Source organism: Anabrus simplex, chromosome 2, assembly GCF_040414725.1.
Source record: "Anabrus simplex isolate iqAnaSimp1 chromosome 2, ASM4041472v1, whole genome shotgun sequence".
Classification (NCBI taxonomy): domain Eukaryota; kingdom Metazoa; phylum Arthropoda; class Insecta; order Orthoptera; family Tettigoniidae; genus Anabrus; species Anabrus simplex.
In genome coordinates this window covers 10,574,359-10,602,037 of record NC_090266.1, presented here as the reverse complement: position 1 = coordinate 10,602,037, position 27,679 = coordinate 10,574,359, and the positions used below count along the sequence as shown (strand labels likewise).

The window sequence follows — 27,679 nt, the reverse complement described above, 5'->3', positions numbered from 1 at the left end:
AACAAAAATCCATGTAAAACTTTGAAGCAACTAACTGTGTATATACTGAAACTAAACTTTCTCAATTCAACCATCGACAAGTTAAAATATTCGATATACCACATGACACAGACTTCCCACACCAGTAACAACCAATCAAAACTCCCTTAACACAGCTCAATGCTACAGTGCATTGCGCAATCGTTATACCAACATCGCAAATAAATTATGTAAGAGGCATTATAACTATTAAAACAGAGAAGTAAACAACTATCCACCAAACATAATATTGGGACACATACCAAAACAAAGAAATGTAAGGACCCCACTAAAAACAACAATGAGAAAAAATAAATTTTGTTAACATAGGATAACCAATCTAGCATTCAAGGTCAAGAATACAATAAACCAAGGTCCTTATCAATCAAATCAATCAATACTGCTCTGCATTTAGGGCAGTCATCCAGGTGGCAGATTCCCTATCTGTTGTTTTCCTAGCCTTTTCTTAATGATTTCAATGACAATGGAAATTTATTGAACATCTGCCTTGGTAAGTTATTCCAATCCCTAACTCCCCTTCCTATAAATGAATATTTGCCCCAATTTGTCCTCATGTATACCCACTTTATCTTCATATTGTGATCCTTCCTGCTTTAACGACACCACTCAAACTTATTCATCTACTAATGTCATTCCATGCCATTTCTCCACTGACAGCTCGGAACGAACCACTCAGTTGAGCAGCTCGTCTCCTTTCTCCCAGTTCTTCCCAGCCCAAACTTTGCAACATTTTTGTAACGCTACTCTTTTGTTGGAAATCTCCCAGAACAAATCGAGCTGCTTTTCTTTGGATTTCCAGTTCTTGAATCAAGTCATTCTGGTGAGGGTCCCATACAATGGAACCATACTCTAGTTGGGGTCTTACCAGAGACTTATAAGCCCTCTCCTTTACATCCTTGCTACAACCCCTAAACACCCTCATAACCATGTGCAGAGATCTACATCCTTTATTTACAATCCCATTTATGTGATTACCTCAATGAAGATCTTCCCTTATACATTAACACCCAGATACTTACAATGATCCCCAAAAGGAACTTTGACCCCAAGAGCGCGGTAATTCAAATTCAGAGGACTTTTCCTATTTGTGAAACTCACAACCTGACTTTTAACCCCATTTATCTTCATACTATTGCCTACTGTCCATCTCACAAAATTATCGAGGTTATATTGCAGTTGCTCACAATCTTTTAACGTATTTATTACTCTATAGAGAATAATATCATCCACAAAAAGCCTTGCCTCTGATTCCACTCCTTTAATCAAATCATTTATATATACAAGAAAACATAAAGGTCCAATAATTCTGCCTTGAGGGATTCCCCCTCTTAATTATTACAGGGTCAGATAAAGCTTTGCCTACTCTAATTCTCTGAGATCTATTTTCTAGAAATATAGCAACCCATTCAGTCACTCTTTTGTCTAGTCCAATTGCACTCATTTTTGCCAGTAGTCTCCCATGATCCACCCTATCAAATGCTTTAGACAGGTCAATTGCGATACAGTCCATTTGACCTCCAGAATACAAAATATCTGCTATATCTTGCTGGAATCCTACAAGTTGAGCTTCAGTGGAATAACCTTTCCTAAAACCGAATTGCCTTCTATCGAACCAGTTATTAATTTTGCAAACATGTCTAATGTATTACAAGATATTAGAATCATTCCGTATTGACGGTTTTCACTTTACAATGGCGAAAAATGAGGGTATCCTCCTATTCAATACATCATATATTCCGTCATTAGACGGAGCAAACAAATTCAGACATGTTTCGGCTCGCTTGAGCCATCTTCAGTGAAAAAAAAAGAAAAAAAAAATTAGGGGGTTGGAATAATTCACATAATATAAGTTGAAAAAATGCTAAAAAACATAATGAAAGAGTAAACAAAAAACAAAAGAGAGCTTAGACGGAAAACAAAATTAGCACAAATATACACTATTTACATCAATATGCAGAGCAAAAAACTTACTGCGACAAAATTCAGTGAAGCAGGTGTTAATTTGAAATAGTAATTTATACTAAAAACTGTGTTAACCTAAGAAACAAGGGAATGAGAAAACAAATGATGCAGATGGAAACAAATGATAGTAGCGCATGGTGAGGTTGTGGACCTCATAGTTTACAAATTATTGGTTTAAAAATGACAAAACAGTTTGAATTTGCTGTCAAAATCATCCTGGTGGAAACCCATCACATCAAATTGGTCAGGAGGAGAGCAGGAGCAAACATTTTTGAGAGAAACCAAGCCTGAATTAACCTGCAGGCGAAAAGCCTGTGACAAGGAGAAAAAACACCATGAAATTTAAGACTTTAGAAATAGCAGCATTCTCAATATCTTCTCAATCTAGCGGTCCCCTTTCTTCATTATTGTTTCATAATGTTGGCTGGTGTTTTGCCTTATGATAGAGGGGTCGGAAGGGCCGCATATAAAAGTATGAGAAGCTGTGTTAGGTAGAAGACAGATGCATAGTAAATTGTAGTAATCTAGTGGAAACCGTCAATGAAGTTCTAATCTGTAATGGAAAAAAAAATGAGGTTGTATGAGAAACATGGGATTGATAAGTAAAAAGTGTGGAATGGTTGTGAAGAAAGCTTAAACTTACGGTGTGCAGTAGGTAGTTGTCCTCTCTATTGGCCTGGCTTTCTCAAAATAACGGTCTCGTTCGCGTGATCGAGTCTATTGTTGGTTCGGCTGTGTTTGCTAGGATGGAAGGAGCGGACGGGGAAGGGGAGGTGCAGGGCTGGTTTGAGGAAGGGAGGGGTGTTGAGTTGGAGAGATGGAGGTGGGTTTGTTTGGCAAATATAAGGAATGAATGTTTCAAGAGGATGTTAGTTTACTCGCTGACTTCTAAAGCTCGAATGGTGTGGCCTTCACAAAGTGATGGTCTCGGTCGCGTGATCGAGTCTATTGTTGGTTTGGCTGTGTTTGCTAGGTTGGAAGGAGTGGAGGGGTGGGTTGGTGTGAGGAGGGAGGGGGGAGTGGTGGTGAGTCGGGGAGATGGAGGTGGGGTTTGTTTGTGTTATGGAAATTCTGACAAATGTATGGAATGAATGTTTCAAGTAGAATGTTCTTTTTCTCGCTGACTTCATTTAAATTGTGAGTGGGGTTCATAAACTGATCTAAGTCGATGTGGATGATCTCGAGAATGTTGAGCAAGGTGCCTTTTTGCTCATAATGCAAAATCTTCAGGTCTTTATCTATTGAAGTGTATTCGTGGCTGGATGCTTTATGGTGTTCGCTCATAGCTGAAAAACGATTATATTTGAGAGCGTTGCGATGTTCGGCGTATCTTATGACGAAATTGCGGCCTGTTTGACCTATGTAGCTGGAATTACAGGACTGGCACTTTAATTTGTAAACTCCGGAGTTCAAATATTTGTTGTTGATGTTGCTATTGTTATTGTTGACAGTGTGTGGATTGAAAATGAGTTTGGAGTTGGTGTGGGAGGTTCTGTAAGCTATTTTGATGCTGTACAGAACCTCCCACACCAACTCCAAACTCATTTTCAATCCACACACTGTCAACAATAACAATAGCAACATCAACAACAAATATTTGAACTCCGGAGTTTACAAATTAAAGTGCCAATCCTGTAATTCCAGCTACATAGGTCAAACAGGCCGCAATTTCGTCATAAGATACGCCGAACATCGCAACGCTCTCAAATATAATCGTTTTTCAGCTATGAGCGAACACCATAAAGCATCCAGCCACGAATACACTTCAATAGATAAAGACCTGAAGATTTTGCATTATGAGCAAAAAGGCACCTTGCTCAACATTCTCGAGAGCATCCACATCGACTTAGATCAGTTTATGAACCCCACTCACAATTTAAATGAAGTCAGCGAGAAAAAGAACATTCTACTTGAAACATTCATTCCATACATTTGTCAGAATTTCCATAACACAAACAAACCCCACCTCCATCTCCCCGACTCACCACCACTCCCCCCTCCCTCCTCACACCAACCCACCCCTCCGCTCCTTCCAACCTAGCAAACACAGCCAAACCAACAATAGACTCGATCACGCGACCGAGACCATCACTTTGTGAAGGCCACACCATTCGAGCTTTAGAAGTCAGCGAGTAAACTAACATCCTCTTGAAACATTCATTCCTTATATTTGCCAAACAAACCCACCTCCATCTCTCCAACTCAACACCCCTCCCTTCCTCAAACCAGCCCTGCACCTCCCCTTCCCCGTCCGCTCCTTCCATCCTAGCAAACACAGCCGAACCAACAATAGACTCGATCACGCGAACGAGACAGTTACTTTGAGAAAGCCAGGCCAATAGAGAGGACAACCACCTACTGCACACCGTAAGTTTAAGCTTTCTTCACAACCATTCCACACTTTTTACTTATCAATCCCATGTTTCTCATACAACCTCATTTTTTTTTCCATTACAGATTAGAACTTCATTGACGGTTTCCACTAGATTACTACAATTTACTATGCATCTGTCTTCTACCTAACACAGCTTCTCATACTTTTATATGCGGCCCTTCCGACCCCTCTATCATAAGGCAAAACACCAGACAACATTATGAAACAATAATGAAGAAAGGAGACCGCTAGATTGAGAAGATATTGAGAATGCTGCTATTTCTAAAGTCTTAAATTTCATGGTGTTTTTTCTCCTTGTCACAGGCTTTTCGCCTGCAGGTTAATTCAGGCTTGGTTTCTCTCAAAAATGTTTGCTCCTGCTCTCCTCCTGACCAATTTGATGTGATGGGTTTCCACCAGGATGATTTTGACAGCAAATTCAAACTGTTTTGTCATTTTTAAACCAATAATTTGTAAACTATGAGGTCCACAACCTCATCATGCGCTACTATCATTTGTTTCCATCTGCATCATTTGTTTTCTCATTCTCTTGTTTCTTAGGTTAACACAGTTTTTAGTATCAATTACTATTTCAAATGAACACCTGCTTCACTGAATTTTGTCGCAGTAAGTTTTTTGCTCTGCATATTGATGTAAATAGTGTATATTTGTGCTAATTTTGTTTTCCGTCTAAGCTCTCTTTTGTTTTTTGTTTACTCTTTCATTATGTTTTTTAGCATTTTTTCAACTTATATTATGTAAATTATTCCAACCCCCTAATTTTTTTTTTTTTTTTTTTCCCACTGAAGATGGCTCAAGCGAGCCGAAACATGTCTGAATTTGTTTGCTCCGTCTAATGATGGAATATATGATGTATTGAATAGGAGGATACCCTCACTTTTCGCCATTGTAAAATGTCTAATGTATTCAGAAAGAACACTTTCCTAAAGCTTACATGCAATGCATGTCAAACTTACTGGCCTGTAATTTTCAGCTTTATGTCTATCACCTCTTCCTTTACACACAGGAGCTACTATAGCAACTCTCCATTCATTTGGTATAGCTCCTTCAACCAAACAATAAACAAAGAAGTACTTCAGATACGGTAATATATCCCAACCCATTGTCTTTAGTACATCCACAGAAATCTTATCAATTCCAGCCGCTTTTCTACTTTTCAACTTTTGTATCTTATTGTAAATATCATTGTTATCATATGTAAGTTTTAATACTTCTTTAGCATTAGTCACCTCCTCTATCTGGACATTTTCCATGTAACCAACAATATTCACATACTGCTGACTGAATGCTTCTGCCTTTCGAAGATCCTCACATACACACTCCCCCTGTTCATTAATTATTCCTGGAATGTCCTTCTTGGAACCTGTTTCTGCCTTAAAGTACCTATACATACCCTTCCTTTTTTCACTAAAATTTGTATGACTGCCAATTATGCTTGCCATCATGTTATCCTTAGCTGACTTTTTTGCTAGATTCAATTTCCTAGTAAGTTCCTTCAATTTCTCCTTTCTTCCACAGTCATTTCTAACTCTATTTCTTTCCAATCTGAACCTCCTCCTTAGTCTTTTTATTTCTCTATTATAATAAGGTGGGTCTTTATCATTCCTTACCTCCTTTAAAGGTTACAAACGTGTTTTTACATTCCTCAACAATTTCTTTAAGCCTATCCCAGAGTCTGTTTACATTCTTATTTACCGCTTTCCACCAATCATAATTACTTTTTAAAAACTGACTCATGCCTGCTTTATCAGCCATATGGTATTGCCTAATAGTCCTAATTTTAAGACCTTCCTTTCTATCAAATTTAATTTTAATTACGACAAAAACAGCTTCATGATCACTAATACCATCTGTTACTTCAGTTTCTATAGAGAGCTCATCTGTTTTATCACCACCACGTCCAGAATATTTTTCCCTCTAGTTGGTTCCGTCACTTTCTGATTCAGCTGTCCTTCCCATATTAGCTTATTTGCCATTTGTTGGTCATGCTTCCTGTCATTCGCATTTCCTTCCCAATTGATATAAATTAAGAGTTCCCGCTACAATCACATTCCTTTCCATGTCGTTTCCCACATAGCTTATTATCTTATCAAATAATTCTGAATCCGTGTCAGCGCTACCCTTTCCCGGTCTGTACACTCCAAAGACAACAAGTTGCCTATTATCTTAAGAAATGAGCTTTACACCTAGAATTTCATGTTTCTCATCTTTAACATTTTCATAGCTTACAAATTCTTCTTTCACCAGAATGAATGCTCCCCGTCCCACCATTCCTATCCTATCTCTACGATACACACTCCAGTTCTGAGAGAATATTTCTGCATCCATTTTATCGTTTTTCAGCCATGATTGAACTCCTATTACAATATCTGGTAAATATATATCTATTAAATTACTTAATTCTATTCCTTTCTTCACAATAATTCTGCAGTTCAACACTAACATTTTTATGTCATCCCCACTTGACTTCCAGATCTCTGTACCCTCATCACCACTCCCTAGACAACCCCGTTTCCCTGAATGTACCTCCCTATTACGCTCCTAAACAAATTTCCTAACTTATACGTACCACTGCAGTTTAAGTGAAGGCCATCTGAGCACAGATCCCTATCTCCTACCCACCCATTAGGGTCTAGAAATTTCACTCCCAATTTCCCACATACCCACTCCATAGTCTCATTTAAATCCCCAATCACCCCCCATTCAGTATCCCTCCTATGCAGGATTCCACTGATAACAATCTCCGCTTTCTTAAACTTCACCCTTGTTGCATTTACCAGATCCCACACATCCCCAACTATGTTGATACTTATACCTGCTTGTCTTACGTTGTTGGTACCAACGTGAAAAACTACCACCTTCTCCTTCCCGTCCTCATTCTCGTCTACTTTTCTCAGCATCTGCCTCAACCTAATTCCTGGATAACACTCTACCCTGGTTCCCTTTCCTCCACACACTTTCCCCACGTGTCTGACGATGGAATCCCCCATGACCATAGCCTCAATCCTACCCACCTCTTTTGATCCCCTCCCCTCCTGGTCAGCCCTATCTTTCCTCATAGCTGCAGAAACTACTTCCTCCTCCCTTTTCTCCCTCCCATGACCCTGTTTCACCTGTCTTTTCCTATCCTCTACTCTTACATTTTCCTTTCCTACCTTTTCCCTTCCTCCTACTTCCACACATCTCAGCAACAGTTCCCTGTTCCTCATCTTCCCTCTATTGCTCTACCTGGATTGGCTCGTACCGATTTCTCACAGACACCTGTCCTGTTCTGTACAGAGCCCTTAGGCTGCGATCTCCTTGCCCTTACAACGTTAGACCACCTGTATTCTACAGTTCCACCCTTTTCTTCCCATCCCTCTTTTACACCTGCTGTAACCTGTACATTGTTTGAGGGAGGCATACCTTCCTTCCTGTCTTCTGTGAGAATCCTAATTATCTCCCTCAAACTCTCCAACTTCTCCCTCATACCCCTCACTGCCTCACCACACCCACTGTTCCTACACTTGCACTCTTTAGCCATTCTTTACGGACAAAATGAAAAGAAAAGGAAAAATAAAATATCTTACGTGCAAAAAAACAAATTAACAAAAAGAAATATTTCTAGGATAGTACTGAAAGATCACAGGACAATTAGGTAATTAATGTACTGCTACACTGTAATACTACTTAGACTTATTCTATTTTTATCCTACAACACTGTAACAGATAAAAACTACTGTTAATTACTGAATACCAAACGGAATACACAAAAATTACACAATTCTATACTGCAGTTAAGCCTCTCCTAATTACAACAACAGAATTTCAGTGAGTTTCTATAGATACCTCTACTATACTACACAAAAATTTTACAATAACATAAGCACGCTAATTTCTAATAAGATATTACTTGTACAGTGAAACCTCGGAATGCAAATAACTTGGTCTACGAGTGTTTTGCAAGATGAGCAAACATTTTAAATAAATTGTAACTTGATAAGCGAGACAGGTTCCGCAATACGAGCGTCATGAATGCCTACGTTCTCCCCCCCCCCACTGTTCGTTTGTTGAATGGATGAATGAGGTCTTTGGTCCTGTAGTGAAGTAATACCTTTCAGAAAATGATCTGCCGCTCGAAGTCTTGCTAGTGTGGACAATGCTCCTGCTCATCCGCCAGGCCTTGAGGACAAAGAAACAAATCTTACCCTCCGAGAGTTTAGAAGAAATCATTTCCCCATCGTGAACTACCTGGAGATCATCGATAAAGCCTGGAGTCACTAAGAGAACTCTCACTTCCGCTTGGGGAAAGCTGTGGCCTGACTGTGTTCTTCGACGCGACTTTGAGGAGATTGTTGGCGACAATGAGCCGCCGATTGTCGATGAAATTGTGTCCTTAGGGAAGACTATGGGGCTGGAGGTGAATGACGTGGACATTCAAGAGCTGGTGGTAGAACATAGCCAGGAACTTACTACCAACGAACTGATGGACCTGCATCGCGAACAACAGGAGGAGGTTATGGAGATCCCGTCCGAGGAAGAGGAGGAGAAAAAGTCAATGGAATCTCTTACTTCAACTGAGAGTCAGACGAGGTGCAAAATGTGGGTAACAGTGCAAAATTTTGTAGAAAAACACCATCCGAATACGGCTGTAGCAGTGAGAGCGATGAATCAGTTCAATGACAATGCAATGTCACATTTTCGTGAAATCTTCAAAAAGAGGCAAAAGCAAGTCACTGGACAGGTTCCTCGCTAAAGTTGCACGAAAAGAGAACAATTCCAGTGAGCCAACAGATAACAGTGATTCCGTTAGTGAAATTCGTGCTACACAGTAACTCTCCTCATGTCATCTCTTTGTCTCCTTCACACCAATAATGATTCTATTGTAAGGAAAAGTGCACTTTAATCTGTTTTACGTTATATTTTGTTTTAGAAATGGTATGCGAATAAATATTTTTGTGTTGTGGACAAATCATCTGCGTTTCAATTGTTTCTAATGGGAAAACTTGCTTCAATATACGAGCACTTTAGATTACAAGCATGTTGCCGGAACGAATTATGCTCGCAATCCAAGGTTCCACTGTATACTACTGTATAGTACGCTACAATAATTTTAAACTACGTTCAGACGCATCCTAATTACAATACCGGTACCGTATGTCACTACTAAGAACAAACAGAAATTGAAATTGCAAGTTTGAAATTTGCACGAACTACTGTACTCAAAGATTACCAACAGAGCTAAATGCTTAGACAGATTGTTATTAGTACTATGCTCTAATAGATACACACACAAAGATACACATGAATATAGCAGGTAAGATACTGTACTGTCTAAAGATACCGTATCTGCACAACAATTTTAAACTGAAATGTGGTTATATGAATTTTACAGCTGGTGGATTACTATTATTTTCCCGACTATGCAGGACGGAGTATATAAGTGTCCTTAAATGCCGAAAAATAAGAGGTTGTCTACAATAATTTCTGTCCAAACTACGTTGGGGGCTTGAAATGCAATATTATTATGATAGGCTCTATAGGAATTTAATTATTAACTTTTAATCGATGTATGAACGAAGCTGCAAAGTACAGTGCAAATTATGCCGGGACCTTAGGCTACAAATTATTGGAATAAGGTACTGATTTTGTATTTGTTTAGACAACTACCATGTGAATGTAGCCCGTACTCTTTGATCTCGTCGTAATATACGGTATCAACATTCGTCAACAATCCAAAAACTGTTAAGTACCGTAATTATCCAGTGAAATTACCGTGTAATCTCTTTAACTTCCGTTTGAATCGAAGTTTACAGGCGTATCGTGTTTTTTAATTTAGTAAATTATTACCTTCGCAATAGTTTGAATGGATATCTATACCAAATACCGGAAAAGTTGCGGTGGAAGTTACAGTACTATTCTTTATGATAATCTGCCTTTGTAAGTATTATACCAACGAACCTACAGATGATTACAAATATTTTTAAAGTTAATATTATTACCTACAGTATTTCCTAAACATAAATTTGAAACAAGGTACACCTAGCTAGCCTACTTAACTTAGAAAACGTAATTTACTGAAGACCAACTGAATTACTTGTTATAAAATTTAAATAAATATCACTACTCCCAATTTCTACCAACAATTCATGATTAGAAGTATACAATATGTGTTAGATGACAAACTGTGTTTATGCTGTGAACCTGGAACTCTTAAGACATTTTTTAATCCATACCCCTCTTCTGTTGTTTGACTACAGGAAATCGAGATGGCATGTGAAACAGGTGTCAATAAATACCTAGTGGAAGAATAAAACGAGTAGTTTTGTTTTTGTCCTAACATTAGTGGTGACCCCGATGTGATATTTAGCCGATATCGGTAAGTTTAAATATCCTTGCATTATTATCATAAAGTGAAAGTTGCAAGATATTTACAGCCGTGAAAAGACGTGAGGCAGTAAGAACAATTTTTACTAAGACTTACGACAAGTTTATTGAAGAAATAGAGAGCGAAAATCCCAATACAGAAGTTTACAACTGTTGAGAGGTTAGCAGCTGACCTACAAAACCCACATGATAACGTCGCTTCGTTGATGCTAGAGGATGAAAATGCCAACTTTGAGGCCGAGTATGTAACGGTTGAAGAATATAGAGAAAAGATGGACCATGCAAGGGTGAAGATGGAGAATTTTACTGAGGCTAATCAGGTACAATTTTTAAGTGTGGTGTCATCAAATGCGTCATCACCCGCTGCAGGTAGGAGAAAATTAAGGCTCCCGAAAATAGAATTGAAGACATTTAGCGGCGAGTTTAAGGACTTTCTAAGCTTTTGGAGCCAAAATACATGAGGACAACGACATGGAAAACGAAGACAAGTTCGACTACCTGATTCAAGCAACTGTCGAGGGCTCAAGAGCACGAGAGATTGTGGATAGTTTTCCTGCCACCGTAGAAAACTATAAGAAAGCCATTGAAAGTCTGTAAAATAGATTTGGTAGAAAGGAAGTTTTAACGGAATATTATGTAAGGAAGCCGTTGTCATTAGTAATTAAGAAGGCTGCTGGTGCAGAAAACTAGAATGCTCGCGACCTATCTCGGCTGTATGACAACTTAGAAGCTCACTCGCGTGCGCTGGAATCTATTGGCATTTCATCGGACAAGTATGCAGCCATGTTATTTCCACTTGTAGAATCCTCCATACCAGAAGATCTTCTGAAGATCAGGTTACGAAATCAGCCAACAATTCGTGAGGATGATGGAAGTCAAGTCTATGGAGATCGGTTAAAACATTTGATGTTATTTCTGAGGAAGGAAGTGGAAAATGGAGAGAAAGAATCTCGCTGGCAAGTGCTGGATTTAAATTAAGTAAAGACAAGGTCCAAAGAAACAGAAGAACAGAGAGACCCCTTGATGAAGCCCCAGCAACTGCAATGGACCTACTCTCCTGTGAACACAAGAACACTGGAGTTGTCTGTATATTTTGTGACAAGTCTCATGAAAGTAAGGAGTGCTTCCAGGCACAGAGATTATCGCTGGAGAAAAAGCAAGATATCTTAAGAAAGAAGAAAGGATGTTTCATCTGCTTGAAGTCAGGGCATCGAGCAAGGGACTGTAAACACTAAGCAAGTTGCATTGTTTATTGCAAGACGCATCATAAGATTGTGTGCCCTGAACTGGAGATCAAGCAGAAGCGAGCATCAAACAAGACAGCAGAGAAAGTGCTGAATGTTTCGCTCTCAAATCAGTCGAGTTCAGAAGTAGTTCTCCAGACCCTTCTAGCAAAACTTGGGACCAACGGAAAATTGCGCACTGTAAGAGCACTCATTGACACTGGTTCTCAAAGATCCTATATACTGGAGAGAACTGCGGAGGAAATGGGATGTATAGCTGTTGACTCTGAAACAGTGATACACGCACTGTTTGGGGGAGGTTCGATGAAAGAAATAAAACACAAGCGCTACAACATTAGATTGAAGAGTTTGACAGCAGAATTTAACATGAGGTCCAGATGTTGGATCAGCCCCTAATATGTGGTGGCATCGCATGCCCTAGGTGGTTCCTGGCTTAAAGAACTAAAGGCGAAGGGGATACATCTTACTGGCCTGGGAATTGGACAGCCACATGTTGAAGTACTGTTAGGAATGGATGAATTAGTAAAGCAGTACACTGGCACCATTAGGAACTGCAGTGTGGTCTTACTGCCGTGGAAACGAGACTGGGATGGGATGTGATGGGCAAGTTTATAACCGAAACTGAGTCTATGACCCATGCCACCATGTAACTATGCTTCTAACGCACACCTATCAATTAGCGGATCATTGGAATTTGGATGTCTTCGGTATCACAGACCCCTGTGAAAGAAGAACAAAGGAAGAAGTAGAAATCGCCGTGCGAAACCATTTCAAGGAAACTGTGAAAAGAGAAGTGAAGTTCCCTTGGATAAATTGTGGCAAAGAGTTACCGGATAATCGAGGGATAGAAGAGAAGAGATTGATCTTAATGACATCAAAACTCTGTGCTATTGGGAAAATTGAGCACTAGGACGAGGTGTTACAAACGTGACTAATGGAAGGAGCAACACAAATCGTTCCAGAAGGTGAAGTACAAGGACCTGGACATTATCTACCTCATCACGCGGTGTTCGAAGTATAAGACCAATGTCTGATGATTCTTGTAAGGCGAAGGAAAGTCCTTCATTAAATGACGGTCTGGCTAAAGGGCCGAATCTATTAGATCTAATCCCCACAGTCCTTCTAAAGTTCCATCGCGAAAGGATTGGCGTGATCTCTGATATTAAGAAGGCTTTTCTTCAGATCTCTATTCACGATCGGGATAGACATTTTCTGAGGTTCCTTTGGTGGGAGAATCTCGAGGAGAAGAAGATAACAGTTATGAGAAACTGTAGAGTGGTTTTTGAGGTGAACTGCAACCCATTTATTCTAAGGGCTGTCATACAGCACCATTTGGAACAATGTAAACCATCTCAGAGAGAGGTGGCAGAGAAACTGAGTAATTCATTTTACGTAGATTGTAGCGTTGCTTTTAGACAAAGCGGACACAACAATAATAAACAGAATAATAACAACAATAAAAATAATAAATATTAACATAAAATGTGAATAAAGAAATAGTAAAATGACACAGTGGTGGTGAATATTTCATATCAAAGCTTGGAAACGAGACGGTAGCTATCAATACGCAAAATCAAATCGAACGCAGGGATCTTATACGCCTAATAATGACAACTAAGAAAGGATGTGGAAGCTGCAGGAGCCCTATGAGGTCCATGGCAAGGTATGACGTTATGAGGGAGAAAAGACTTATAAGAATCACCCTCTAGAACAACTATATTAAAAATAACAAAGAAGGTTTACTAGAAGCAAGTTAAATTACACAGCAAGTGATGCTTAACTCAACGACAGATACAGGTTGACTAACCAAAAGCGAAAACATAATCAGGATACTTAAATCCTTTAGTAAAACACAAGTTAAACGTATGCAGAATTACACATGGGTTGTCAATTAAAAATGCAGGTAAAAGATTTGAAATTACAACCTACGGGAATCTAGAGCAAACTCGGACACGTTAAAATTTTTTTTAAATTTACACTAAGCAAGAAAATACCAAAATGCAAAAGGAGTTAAATTAAATCAAATGAAATGAGAAAACATTGAGAATAACATGAAACTAGCACTTTCCGCAGAAAACTGGAGCTCCTCAAGCGCATCCACACTCGAGGACGGTCAGATGGAAAAGACGCTGATCACACGCATCATTTTTCTGAAGCCGGCAGAAGACCAGAAATGGCCCAACCACAATTAACCAATAAGATCAAACTTACAATAGATTCCCGTTCCTTTTTGCCAATAAGAACACCTTGACCATATATGGTCATTTTAAGATCGTTAGCAATTACACAAGTTCTGGAACATTGCTATTACAACACCAAAAATTCATCATTGGAAACTGCACGTGTGGTACAGGATGCCTCAATTTAAAGAACCTTTTAAACTTTTAAAACACATTACAAACATCAAATTAACATTTGGTCAAATTAGATACTTGCTGACATTAATTTAAATGATCAAATACATAAAATTTATATACAAAAAAAAAAAAAAAAATCACTTCAAAATACTTCTGCATTTTGCAATGTTCATACTGTTCAATATATCTTGCTGTCCTAATTTACATTTTTTTTAAATATTTCAAACATATTTAAGTTAATAATTCTTGCAGTAAAAATAATTCCAGCAGAGTCCAAAGTTCTTATTTCTACAATTCTCACAATACAAAATATTACAAACAAAATGAAATCCTTCAGACACGTTAAATTAAAAAAACTTTAAAATTATATTTCCCATAGTTCCAGTTCTCCGTCCCACCACATGCGTCATGTCAGTCGATTCAGTAGAGGAACTGAAGACATTTGAAGGTAGATTTGAGCTGAGAGGTTGGGAGAACACTTCCTCGGACTCTCGTGGGACAAGAATGAAGTTAAACTCTTCTGCAAAATTGAAGGAGTAATAACTAGGAGATCTGTTTTGTCAATGGCGCATACAGTATTCGATCCAATCGGATTCCATTCTCCCGTCACTCTCTTCCCTAAACTACTCCTGCAAAACAGCTGGAAGACCAAGTTGAGTTGTGACTCCGAGCTACCAGAAGAAGTGAAGTCAGAATTTTTGAAATGGGTTGAAGAACTACCTATTTTGAATGATGTACGGATACCTAGATGGACTTCACTGACAAATGCTGACTCCTGTTCCTTGTACATCTTTTGCGATGCATCAAAATTATCCTATGCAACGGCTGTGTTTCTGAGATGCGAAAATACACAGCAAGTAACTGTAAGTTTGCTACAAGCAAAATCGAGGGTTGCTCCACTCAAAAGTACAACTATTCCTAGGTTGGAATTGTTGGCTTGCTAAATAGGAGTACGTCTAGCCATACAAGTGAAGAAAGGGTTAGTATTACTGGACAGATTCAATCACTGCATTGCACTGGATCACAAGAGGTCACCGAGGAACGTTCGTTGGGAACAGGGTCAAAGAAATCTGCACCAACTCCAATCCCAGGGACTGGAAACACATCCCCGCACAAGAAAAACCTGCCGATCTACCTTCCAGAGGCTCCAATACAAGAAAGCTCCTAGAGTCGCAATGGTGGGAGGGTCCAAACTGGCTTAAATTGTCTGAAGAAGAATGGCCAAAGTCACAGTCTGTCGTAAATCAAGAAGAGGTACACCAAGAGAGAAAAAAGGAAGATGATTTATCGCTAGTTACCTCCTGTCAGAAAGAGGCATGGTACTTGAGCTATTTCTCTACATACAACAAGATCCCTCGAATGGTAGCGTGGATGGAGCGATTCATTAACAACGCAAGGAAGAAGACTATTACTGGAGAGTTGTCTGCCAGAGAATTGGATGCTGCAGACAGGAATTTAGTAAAGATCGACCAACAAGAAAGTTTCAGATATACAAAGGAATCGCCCTTGAATAAATTTCATGTTCTACAAGATGCAATATAGGAGATAACTTAGATATGTTACTTTTTTTAATCCAAACCCCTGTTCTGTTGTTTGACTCAAGGAAATCGAAATAAGTGTCAATAAATAAATAGTGGAAGAATGCAATGGGTAGTTTTATTTCAGTCCTAACAATATGTATCAACAAGACTATAAGGTGGACTATGTCAATGTATGAATCAGACATACAGAACACAAAAACACAAGCATATGGCTTTTTCTGACCAAATAAATGATAATCACTCTGCTTTCACTAACAACAAAATAGATATGAATATTTATATGAATATTTCTTATTACAAAAACAAAATTCATGTAAAAGACGACACAGAAATACACATGGCCCTCAGAAACTTCATGACCATACAGATCTTGGTTAAGACCACAGCCGCTTCCTTCCTACTCCTAGCCCTTTTCTACCCCATCATTGCTGTAAGACCTATCTGTGTTGGAGCGACATACAGCAAGTTGTATTTAAAAAAAAAAACTAAAAAAAACACCACCTACCTCCATCACCTTATTTAGTTTTCATATATTACATTTAAATCTCTAACAACCGAGACTAATGTTCATCATCCACGACTCCCACTACTTCTCTTACCCTCCATGAGTGAGCCCAGGTAACCTATCCTCTTCTGTTTATTTCACATGACCCCCACCACGAAAGCTGGTTCGAACAAGCCTTAATCTCCACATTCTGACTACCCTTCTGCCATTGTTTCACCTACTTGTACCAGGAATCATTCTCATTACTTTCATGTCTCTTACATCTAAATTATGAATAAAATATCCTGAGCCCACCCAGCATTCACTTCTATACAGCAGACCGAAAGATGGTTCACTTACGATACTACTATACATACTCTGACATCTCTTTAGTCATATTACAGGTCTTCAGCACAGGTCACCTTAAACTGGGGAGGGGGTATTTGTCTAATACAGTAAAATGACATTGTAACTAACGCCAGTTTAACGAAATGTTCAGAATAGCGAAATTATTTTTTGGCCCCTTCCCTTTTCCCTATATAACATGTACTAAAATAATTCATTGCAACAAATTTCAAACTTTCAGTATAACAAATTAAAATGCAACCTTTTTCTTCAATAGATAATTTAAATTTAACCTGTTTTAATGGCCAGGTATTTCGCACAACATGTCTCTATACAGCTAATACCAGATAGCACACACTATACAACACACAGGCCAAACTACCCGATTGCAAATCAGGGGAATGTAAGTAAACGCATCACAATTCTGACGAGTGAGTTGCCTATCCAACAGCACGTTGATGCAAGTGTAATAGACTGATATAACTTGAAAACAATGCTCTTTAACCCATGGGTAAATAACGATAATATCAAGCTTGAATTATTATATTCATTATTATTATTATTATTATTATTATTATTATTATTATTATTATTATTATTATTATTATTATTATTATTATTACTTGTGAGGTATGGCTATGAAGTGTTTATATCTACTTAATAGTATTGGCATTATTATTATTATTATTTTTTACACAGTCGGGCGATCGTATTATTTGTGAGGTTATGTCATGAAGCATGTGCTGTATATATATTAATATAAGTTTAGTTAATATAAGGACACATAATTAATAGTATACAATTTATTATTACCTGTATATATGATGTGTAATAAACTACAGTATTGTGCAACACACTGTAATATCCACAATAATGCTAGGTACGACCAAAACTATGTAGAACCTTCCTTACATTGTAACTATGTATTAGGCACTCTAGAATTTACGAGGAAAGGTGTTGTGTAACATCCTTCTAAAAGAATGGCCAGGCAGTCTTGATGGTGGATTTGAGTTGGTGTTGTGGTTATACCGACATGCTAAATTAGCAGTCAAGTGTTTCAAGATGGCAGTCTTAGTCTTCTGATTCTTTGTGACAGTCAGTTTATTGATGTGTGTGAGACAAATGTGTTACGTGTGAATAATTGTAGATAAACACAGCGTACGCAAGTGACAACAAGTGTGTGCGTCTTTGTGGATACAACAACGTGAGAATTATCTTATTTAGTTCTGGTGTACCGGTACTGAAAACCATCACAGTAAAGCCTTGTTAATTCAAAGTCGTTGGGATTAAGAAATTGGGCTTCGAATTAACCGTCAACTCATAATTCAGAAATGCCAAACCTTGCCGCACCACAAAATATTCTAAGGACCGTTACTGCATGCAATTAACCTTCATCCACAGTTTAAACTTTTCAAATGTCACGGAAAAAGCTATTTCCAAAATGTATCCAACATGGTGCATTTACAGTATTCAAATAATGCACTCGGATAACTCACTGACAAACATAACCTCATGCAATGAAAGAAAAACGAAGCATGATTCAAAGACTAGGAGAAACCAATGCTGGCTCTCGTGTGCAAGTGCTTTTATTCATTGGATTACTGTATTGTATGCGTTTTATATGCCCTGTACTTACACGGAAATTGCCCGACGCACTTAAAACGTCGTGGCTTATCGAAGATTCCTATGACGAGGGGATAAAATCTCTCACTCCCTTGTGCATTGCAACACAGTACAATGACCCCTATACCCTTGTACCCTTGTACGATTTCTCGGCTGGAACTTCTCTCCTTTAACATCATAAGTCCGTTTGGGCTCGGCATTAAAATAAACAATGCAGTTTCATTCGGCATCGACAATATCGTATATTATAGATAAGAAAGGATCCACCTTATCAATACAAGTTTTATTTATATAAGATTCTACTTACAGTACTGGTTTAGACTTTTTATACAGTCATCCTCAGCTGTACATTAGTAGCTTCACACAAGTCAAAGTTGTTTTTTTTTTTTTTTTTTTGCTAGGGGCTTTACGTCGCACCGACACAGATAGGTCTTATGGCGACGATGGGATAGGCAAGGCCTAGGAGTTGGAAGGAAGCGGCCGTGGCCTTAATTAAGGTACAGCCCCAGCATTTGCCTGGTGTGAAAATGGGAAACCACGGAAAACCATCTTCAGGGCTGCCGATAGTGGGATTCGAACCTACTATCTCCCGGATGCAAGCTCACAGCCGCGCGCCTCTATGCGCACGGCCAACTCGCCCGGTAAGTCAAAGTTAGTTAATATGCCTTGCCTAGTAGAAAAGTCTTATAATGGAGTGTGTCCAACGTTCGAATTGGGCATGTTTCAAAGTAAAAGCTGACTATATGCACAATCTAAAAATGAGTGTGGGTGTGTCTTTTAGGCCTAAAATTCGTGTGGATTAACTTATTTTAAAAGTACATGTACATAAACACTTTAAAATATATAGTACATATTAAATCACATTAAAATATGCAGTTCATGTTAAAATCCATTATGATGACTAGGAACACTTCATTAAAATGAGTTTAACCTCTTGCGTTTGTCCATTGTCTTATTTTTATCCAATATGAATGGAGAATGTCCGTATTCACACGCGGTGCTTTCTGGGGTTCTGCTATATGTTAGGCTTATCCACTAGTTTGATTAATAGAATCTTCAGTTATTGATGACAAGTCTAATGTGTAACCAGAGGTAGATATGTGCAGCTGTGATAGAATATTGCCTTAAAGTATTAAAATACAGTCTGCTTTTATGCATAAGAGTCAATTGCAGAATGGTGGCTCTTTTCTTGTCTATAATTGCTGGTGTATGTCTGTAAGAAACGAAAGATGGAATTAGGAATTTATAATCTGAAGAATGGCTGCTTGTGTGTGCGTTTCCATAATGAATACTTACTATTGCTGTCGTCGTTGAGCTGTGTAAGATTTGGCTGCCTGGCGTGTACTGTATCGTGTTTTCTTGGTGCTAGTGTCCGCTGCTGTGAGGGGAGTGGAGGGGTGGGTGAGGGGAGTCGTCGTCATAGGAGTAGGAGTGGAGTTGGGCGTCGGTCGTCTGCGCTGTGGCGCCTGTTGAACACTGTTTATTGACTATTTTAAGATAGTAGTTTTTTAAAGTTCGTTAAATATGGTGTTGAGTTTTTCTGTGATTTCATTTATGTTATAATCAGGATTGGTGTATTGGTCTAGTGATATGTATAGTTCTTCTGCTATATTGACTTATTAATTAACTTTGACTTGTGCGAAGGTACTAATGTACAGCTGAGGATGACTGTATAAAAAGTCAAAACCGGTACTGTAAGTAGAATCTTATATAAATAAAACTTGTATTGGTAAGGTGGATCCTTTCTTATCTATAATATATGAGAACTATCAATACGGAAAATGAAACTAATAAATCAAGAAAAATAAAAATCGATAATATCGTTCGGTGCGTACAAATTGGTTATATGAGCCACGGTTTTTCATCAATTCTCGGCATCGCCAGTGTTCGCAGATTCTGCTTCTCCGCACACTGCCTGTTACGTGATATTGTAACATTCCTTAAAACGCTGAATACAAAAGAATTAAGATTTCACTTTAACCTAGCAAATAGGAAGCACACTGTAGGCACACTGAAATGACCGAAAGTGCAGAAAGCTACCCTGTATATTCCAGAAGACGCGTTCTATCATGACACGAATAAATGTTGAATTTAAGTCACTCTATAAAATACTATTATTTTAAGTATAAAAGCAGTTTTGAATTAAAAGTCTGAATTTCAGTAATGGGACCGACATTGTTCTTCGAATTACGAATTAAACAATTGAAATAACAAGCAAAACCGTACCTGATGCTTCCGGAAACAAGATCTTCTTCGAATTAGGCAGGATTTTGAAGTAACCGATTTCGAATTATCGAGGTTCTACTGTATGTAGGATTAATTTCTTATACATAAAAAGCAAATTAAAGCTAATTTTCAATTAATACAAAATATCGGTATATTCAAATATTGGGGTGTGCGGATTCGATTACAGTATTCGCATTTACAGGATACCCCTGAAGAAGAGTGTAGCAGATATTATAAATGATAGGAAACCATGTGATGATGAGGTGGAAGAGGAAGTTGTGCCTCAAAGTGTTCTACAGGCTTTGACTCTTGTGCAGGCAACAGACATGGCACATAGTCATCAGGATTTTCTTCTGTCACAAAGTGATGTGCCTGAATCTGTGATAAATTCAAGTGCAGTAGTTGAGACTACCTTAAATATTTGTTTGTGTCTAGGAGTGTTCAGAAGAAAATCACAAGATTTTTTCAAAAAATAAAGTCGAGGAGATAACGTACCGGTACAGGGTAAAATTTACGATGCTGAAAACTTCTTTCATATACCTGTAATTTATATCATTACTTCATGTAAATATGTGTATCCTAATTTTCCACTCATTTATTAAATACAGTATTAAGGATTTTTATGTGTAAATTCATGTTGAAATAACATAAATTCTTCAACAGGTTTAGCAATAAGTGAGTTGTTAAGAATTAACTTATTTCAGTATAACAAAATTTCACTATAACAAATTAATTTCTGAGGTCCCCAAAATTTTGTTATACTGATATTTTACTCTAGTGTTTATATCTGTACTTTCCCTTCTTCTTGTCTTAGATGGTATACAATGTTACGTACATTTCACCACATAATCGTCCCACTTTTTATACCAAAATTTTCAAAAAATTGTTGGGTGTGACCATAAAACAAAGAATTTTTAATATAAACATTTGTATTACCCAAAAAAATTATAACTAAATTGTATTTGATATAAGTTTAAGGTGCACATAATACTTGCATATATACATCGTTGTTGTTTCAGTCATCAGTCCATAGACTAGTTTGATGCAGCTCTCCATGCCACCCTATTCTGTGCTAACCTTTTCATTTCTACGTAACTATTGCATCCTACATCTGCTCTAATCTGTTTGTCATATTCATACCTTGGTCTACCCCTACCGTTCTTGCCAGCTACACTTCCTTCAAAAACCAACTGAACAAGTCCTGGGTGTCTTAAGATGTGTCCTATCATTCTATCTCTTCTTCTCGTCAAATTTAGCCAAATCGATCTCCTCTCACCAATTCTATTCAGTATCTCTTCATTCGTAATTCGATCTATCCATCTCACCTTCAGCATTCTTCTGTAACACCACATTTCAAAAGCTTCTATTCTCTTTCTTTCTGAGCTAGTTATCGTCCATGTTTCACTTCCATACAATGCCACGCTCCACACAAAAGTCTTCAAAAACATCTTTCTAATTCCGATATCAATGTTTGAAGTGAGCAAATTTCTTTTCTTAAGAAAGCTCTTCCTTGCTTGTGCTAGTCTGCATTTTATGTCCTCCTTACTTCTGCCATCGTTGGTTATTTTACTACCCAAGTAACAATATTCATCTACTTCCTTTAAGACTTCATTTCCTAATCTAATATTTCCTACATCACCTGCCTTCGTTCGACTGCACTCCATTACTTTTGTTTTGGACTTATTTATTTTCATCTTGTACTCCTTACCTAAGACTTCATCCATACCATTCAGCAACTTCTCGAGATCTTCAGCAGTCTCAGATAAAATAACAATATCATCTGCAAATCTCAAGGTTTTGATTTCCTCTCCTTGGACTGTGATTCCCTTTCCAAATTTCTCTTTGATTTCCCTTACTGCCTGTTCTATGTAAACACTGAAAAGGAGAGGGGACAAACTGCAGCCTTGCCTCACTCCTTTCTGGATTGCTGCTTCTTTTTCAAAGCCCTCGATTCTTATCACTGCAGACTGATTTTTATACAGGTTGTAGATAATTCTTCGTTCTCGGTATCTGATCCCTATCATCTTCAGAATCATAAATAGCCTGGTCCAATCAACATTATCGAATGCCTTTTCTAGATCTACGAATGCCATGTACGTGGGCTTGTCCTTCTTGATTCGATCCTCTAAGATCAGACGTAAAGTCAGGATTGCTTCACGTGTTCCTACATTTCTTCTGAAGCCAAATTGATCTTCCCCCAACTCAGCTTCAACTCGTTTTTCCATTCTTCTGTAAATAATACGTGTTAAAATTTTGCAGGCATGAGATACTAAACTAATAGTGCGGTAGTTTTCACACCTGTCAGCACCGGCTTTCTTGGGAATAGGTATAACAACATTCTGCCGAAAATCGGATGGGACTTCTCCTGTCTCGTACATCTTGCACACTAAATGAAATAACCTTACCATGCTGGTTTCTCCTAAGGCAGTCAGTAATTCAGAGGGAATATCATCAATTCCAGGAGCCTTGTTCCTATTTAGGTCACTCACAGCTCTGTCAAACTCTGACCTCAAAATTCGGTCTCCCATTTCATCAGCATCAACAGCCCCTTCATGTTCCACAACGAAATTATCTACATCTTTACCTTGATACAACTGTTGGATATGCTCCTGCCATCTTTCTGCTTTGTCTTCTTTCCCTAGAAGTGGGTTTCCATCTGAGCTCTTAATATTCATGCACCTAGATTTCCTTTCTCCAAAGGTTTCCTTGATTTTCCTGTATGCAGCATCTACCTTTCCCAGGACCATACAGCCTTCGACATCCTTGCACTTCTCCTTCAGCCATTCTTCCTTAGCTACCTTGCACTTTCTATCCACTTCATTCTTTAATCGCCTGTATTCTTTTCTGTCCTCTTCATTTCTAGCATTCTTGTATTTTCGTCGTTCATCAATCAGGTCTAGTATCTCCTGAGTTACCCACTGATTCTTAGTTGATCTTTTCTTCCTTCCTAACATTTCTTCAGCAGCCCTACTGACTTCATTTTTCATGACTCTCCACTCTTCCTCTACTGTGTTTCCTTCGGCCTTTTCATTTAGTCCTTGTGCAACATGTTCCTTGAAACAATCCATCACACTCTTTTCTTTCAACTTGTCTAGATCCCATCTTTTTGCATTCTTTCCTTTCTTCAATTTCTTCAACTTCAGATGGCATTTCATGACCAACAAGTTGTGGTCAGAGTCCACGTCTGCTCCTGGGAAAGTTTTGCAATCCAACACCTGGTTTCTGAATCTCTGCCTAATCATAATGAAGTCTATTTGATACCTTCCAGTGTCTCCAGGTCTCGTCCACGTATATAGCCGTCGTTTGTGGTGTTTGAACCAAGTATTGGCGAGGACTAAATTATGGTCAGTGCAGAATTCAACCAGCCGACTTCCTCTTTCGTTCCTTTGTCCCAATCCAAATTCTCCTACTGTGCTACCTTCTCTTCCTTGGCCTACCACTGCGTTCCAGTCTCCCATCACAATTAGATTCTCGTCACCTTTGACATATTGTATTAAATCTTCTATCTCCTCATATATTCTTTCAATTTCTTCATCATCCACTGAACTAGTAGGCATATAGACCTGCACTATTGTGGTGGGCATTGGTTTGGTGTCTATCTTGGCGACAATAATTCTTTCACTATGCTGGTCGTAGTAGCTTATCCGCTGCCCTATTTTCTTATTCATTATTAAACCAACTCCTGCATTACCCCTGTTTGATTTCGTGTTGATAATTTGGTAGTCGCCTGACCAAAAATCCTGTTCTTCCTGCCAACGTACTTCACTTATACCAACTACATCTAACTTTAGCCTATCCATCTCCCTTTTCAGATTCTCTAACCTACCACAACGATTCAAACTTCTAACATTCCACGCTCCGACTCGCAGAATGTCAGTATCCATCTTCCTGATGATCGCCCCCTCTCGTGTAGTCCCCACCCGGAGATCCGAATGGGGGACTAGTTTACCTCCGGAATATTTTACCCGGGAGGAAGCCATCATCAGTACATCATTCATACAGAGAGAGCTGCATGTCCTCGGGAGGTGGTTACGGCTGTAGTTTCCCGTTGCTTTCAGCCGTGTAGCAGTATCAACACAGCTAAGCCATGTTGAGTATTATTACAAGGCCGTATCAGTCAATCATCTAGACTGCCGCCCTTGCAACTACCGAAAGGCTGCTACCCCCCTTTCGATGAACCATTCGTTAGTCTGGTCTCTCAACAGATACCCATCCGATATGGTTGCACCTGCGGCTCGGCTATCTGCATCATTGGGACACGCAAGCCTCCCCACCGCGGCAAGGTCACATGGTTCATAGAGGAGGCATATATACATCAACATAATTAAAATAGTCCAAACCAAACGTATAAATAAATAATTGTTACAATTTACGAACTTCATCATATAGATCTGCATTGATTGGGTGGACCATTAAACCTAACACTAATTCTATGTGTACGATGCATGACAATTAAAAGTATGGTTCCAGTGTATGGGACCCTCACAAGGATTACTTGATTCAAGAACTCGGAAAAAACTCCACACAAAAGCAGCTCGATTTGTAATTTGACAACGTGATCATAAGACAACGTACAATTTATTCACCGGTGATACGAGTTCTCATTTGAAATACATAAGGCTGTAAGTTATCGCTTATCAGCAACATTGCCGGAAAATACCAGCACCGACACTTGTTTTCAAGTACAGCTTTAAAAAATTGCAACCGGTGGTACACTGGTATCAGAACACGCAAGCAAGCGGCGACAATATCTAATTCATGATGAAAAGGTTACTATTTGTTCTTTTCACTGGAAAACATCAAAATTAATGTGTCCTTTTTTTGTAACAGTTATGTAATCAACCACAATGGGCCACATGCTATAATATCATACATAATCGAACATTCCGTTATTGGGAAATTTATGTGTAGGTACAGCCCTGTAATTCACCACAAGTTGACCTCTCCATGTCCTGGAGGTATGTAGGTTTCATGTTTATTGGGTACTCTCACAGAAGTATCAAAGTACAGATCCGTGTGTTTGTAACATGACTACTATACCACACAGAAATGTGCTTGAGAATTTAAGTTTTATTTTGTTTTTGGCGTGTTTGTAGAAATATTCTGTTTTTTTTTTAATACAGTAACACTGAACAGTTACAGGCAGTAATTTTCATAGCAACACATTAATGCATGAAGCATTTATTTGCGGTCATGGGTAATTACATAAACTATTATGCGGGCTTCAAGCACAAAAAGAGAGCTGAGGAAAGAAAATTTTCAGTGAGTGAAAAACTTGATGTCTGACTGGTGGAAATTAAAAGAGGTGCGTTCGTCAGCTGGAGCAGCATCTTCGTCTGATGTCACGTGATCACAGCCAATCAACATGGCGGGATCCAGGTCCTCTCAAGTAGTCCCTGTATTGTTGATGCCGATGTAATCGGCAATGTTGTACCGACATCTCGCAAACACCCCGTATACGTATTTAAATTGCACTTTGATATGCAATTCACATTGCAGTTCCATTTACCTTTTCAGCAGCTTGAGGAACAAATTCTGAACATGATGAATAGATATTTAGAGATAAGTTATCATCATTTGATGTATCTGCGAGTAGTTGTTTTTGTGACAGAACCATAGACGGTAGCGTCTTCACAAAATATTCTTGAACCACTAGGTAAACCACATGTCTTCCTATAAAATAAAATTGAGCGTATGAGATTATTAGAGCATTTTTATATACTGGATGAGCATCATCACATTGATATTAAAATCGTAGCTGTATATTACTAACCAATTCCTCAATGTTCGATAAATTTTGGTAACAACCCGAGTTCGATGTAGATATTGATGATCTTATCAGTCACCATTGCCCAGACTATTTCTACCGGATTGATTACTGTTCATTATATAGAAACTGATAAATATTGGAAGGTGGGAACCTACTCATAACTTAACCTTAGTTGATTACTGTTGTTTCAGGCCATCATTTATGGGAGTATTCCATCTCCATAAAATGGATGAATAACATGTGGACACGTGTTGTAATATTTGTAAAATAGTATTCGTAGTTGCAGTTGGTTGCATTTCTTTCCTTGGTGGATGATGGTAACGGGAGATTTATAACGTGCATTTTCTTTCATTATTTCCACAAGCAGAGTGATTTTTAATTTTATTGTAAATTATTGATGTGTGAGTTATCATCGTTTTTCTAAGTTTCGGCGTTGTGTTAAGGTCACATGGTTAAAGATTTAATTTTAATTTTTTCTTGCTTACTTTAATCACGTGAAGTCACGTGTATTCAGAGGTCATGCTGAACAGATAATCACTGAATGTCGAGTTAAATTGGAGAAACCAAAACTTTAAGTAAAATTAAGTATCGATTTTTCTTCAAAGTGGCGCCCGGTAATGACGACGTAGTGTTTTATCCTCCGAGTAAATTAACCGTAAAATGTGACGAAGTGTGGAAAATGTTGAAGATTAGTGAAAAAAGGAATGTTGTGTGATTCAAGTGATTGATGGTGGCATTATAAATGCTGAAATTGCCCTAGAGACGTAAAAACTAATGAAAATGTTAACTGGATTTGTGAGCAGTGTGTTCGGAATGTTGTAGTTGGCGATGGCGTTGACGATGAAGCACTGAAACCAATTGATGAGGAATACAAAAGTGCATTAGATATTATAAACATTCTACAAAAGGACAATGAGGCTCTTAAAGCGAAGGTAGCTGTGTTTGGTGATAGCCAAGGAAGGGGAATTGCGGGACTGATAAACGACGAGAATATAGCACCAAACGGAGAAATATATCCAGGAGCTTCTATCAGCAGTGTCCTGGAAAACGTAGAAGAAGCAACTCGGAACTTCGGGAGCAGCGATGCAGTGCTTTTCATCGGTGGGACGAATGACGTAGCTCACGACGACACCAAGAATGTAAGATCACAACTTAAAACACTAGGGAAGCTGACCCACACTAACGTCTTAGTACTGAACGTGCCCCACAGGCATGATTTGAGTAGAGACTCGTGTGTGAACACTGAAGTGGACAAGGTCAACACAGATATTGTTAAAATTTGTAAACATTTTTGGAATACTCAGGTTATTGAATGCAGCAGTTTTGA

General features: G+C 38.5%; 1 protein-coding gene across 5 annotated transcripts in view; it reads right to left on the bottom strand.

Moving 5' to 3' along the window:
• The window catches only part of LOC136863898 (WD repeat-containing protein 89), a 429,002-nt gene that overhangs the window by 144,232 nt on the left and 257,091 nt on the right, over positions 1-27,679 (bottom strand). The gene's annotated exons all lie outside the window — the stretch shown is intronic.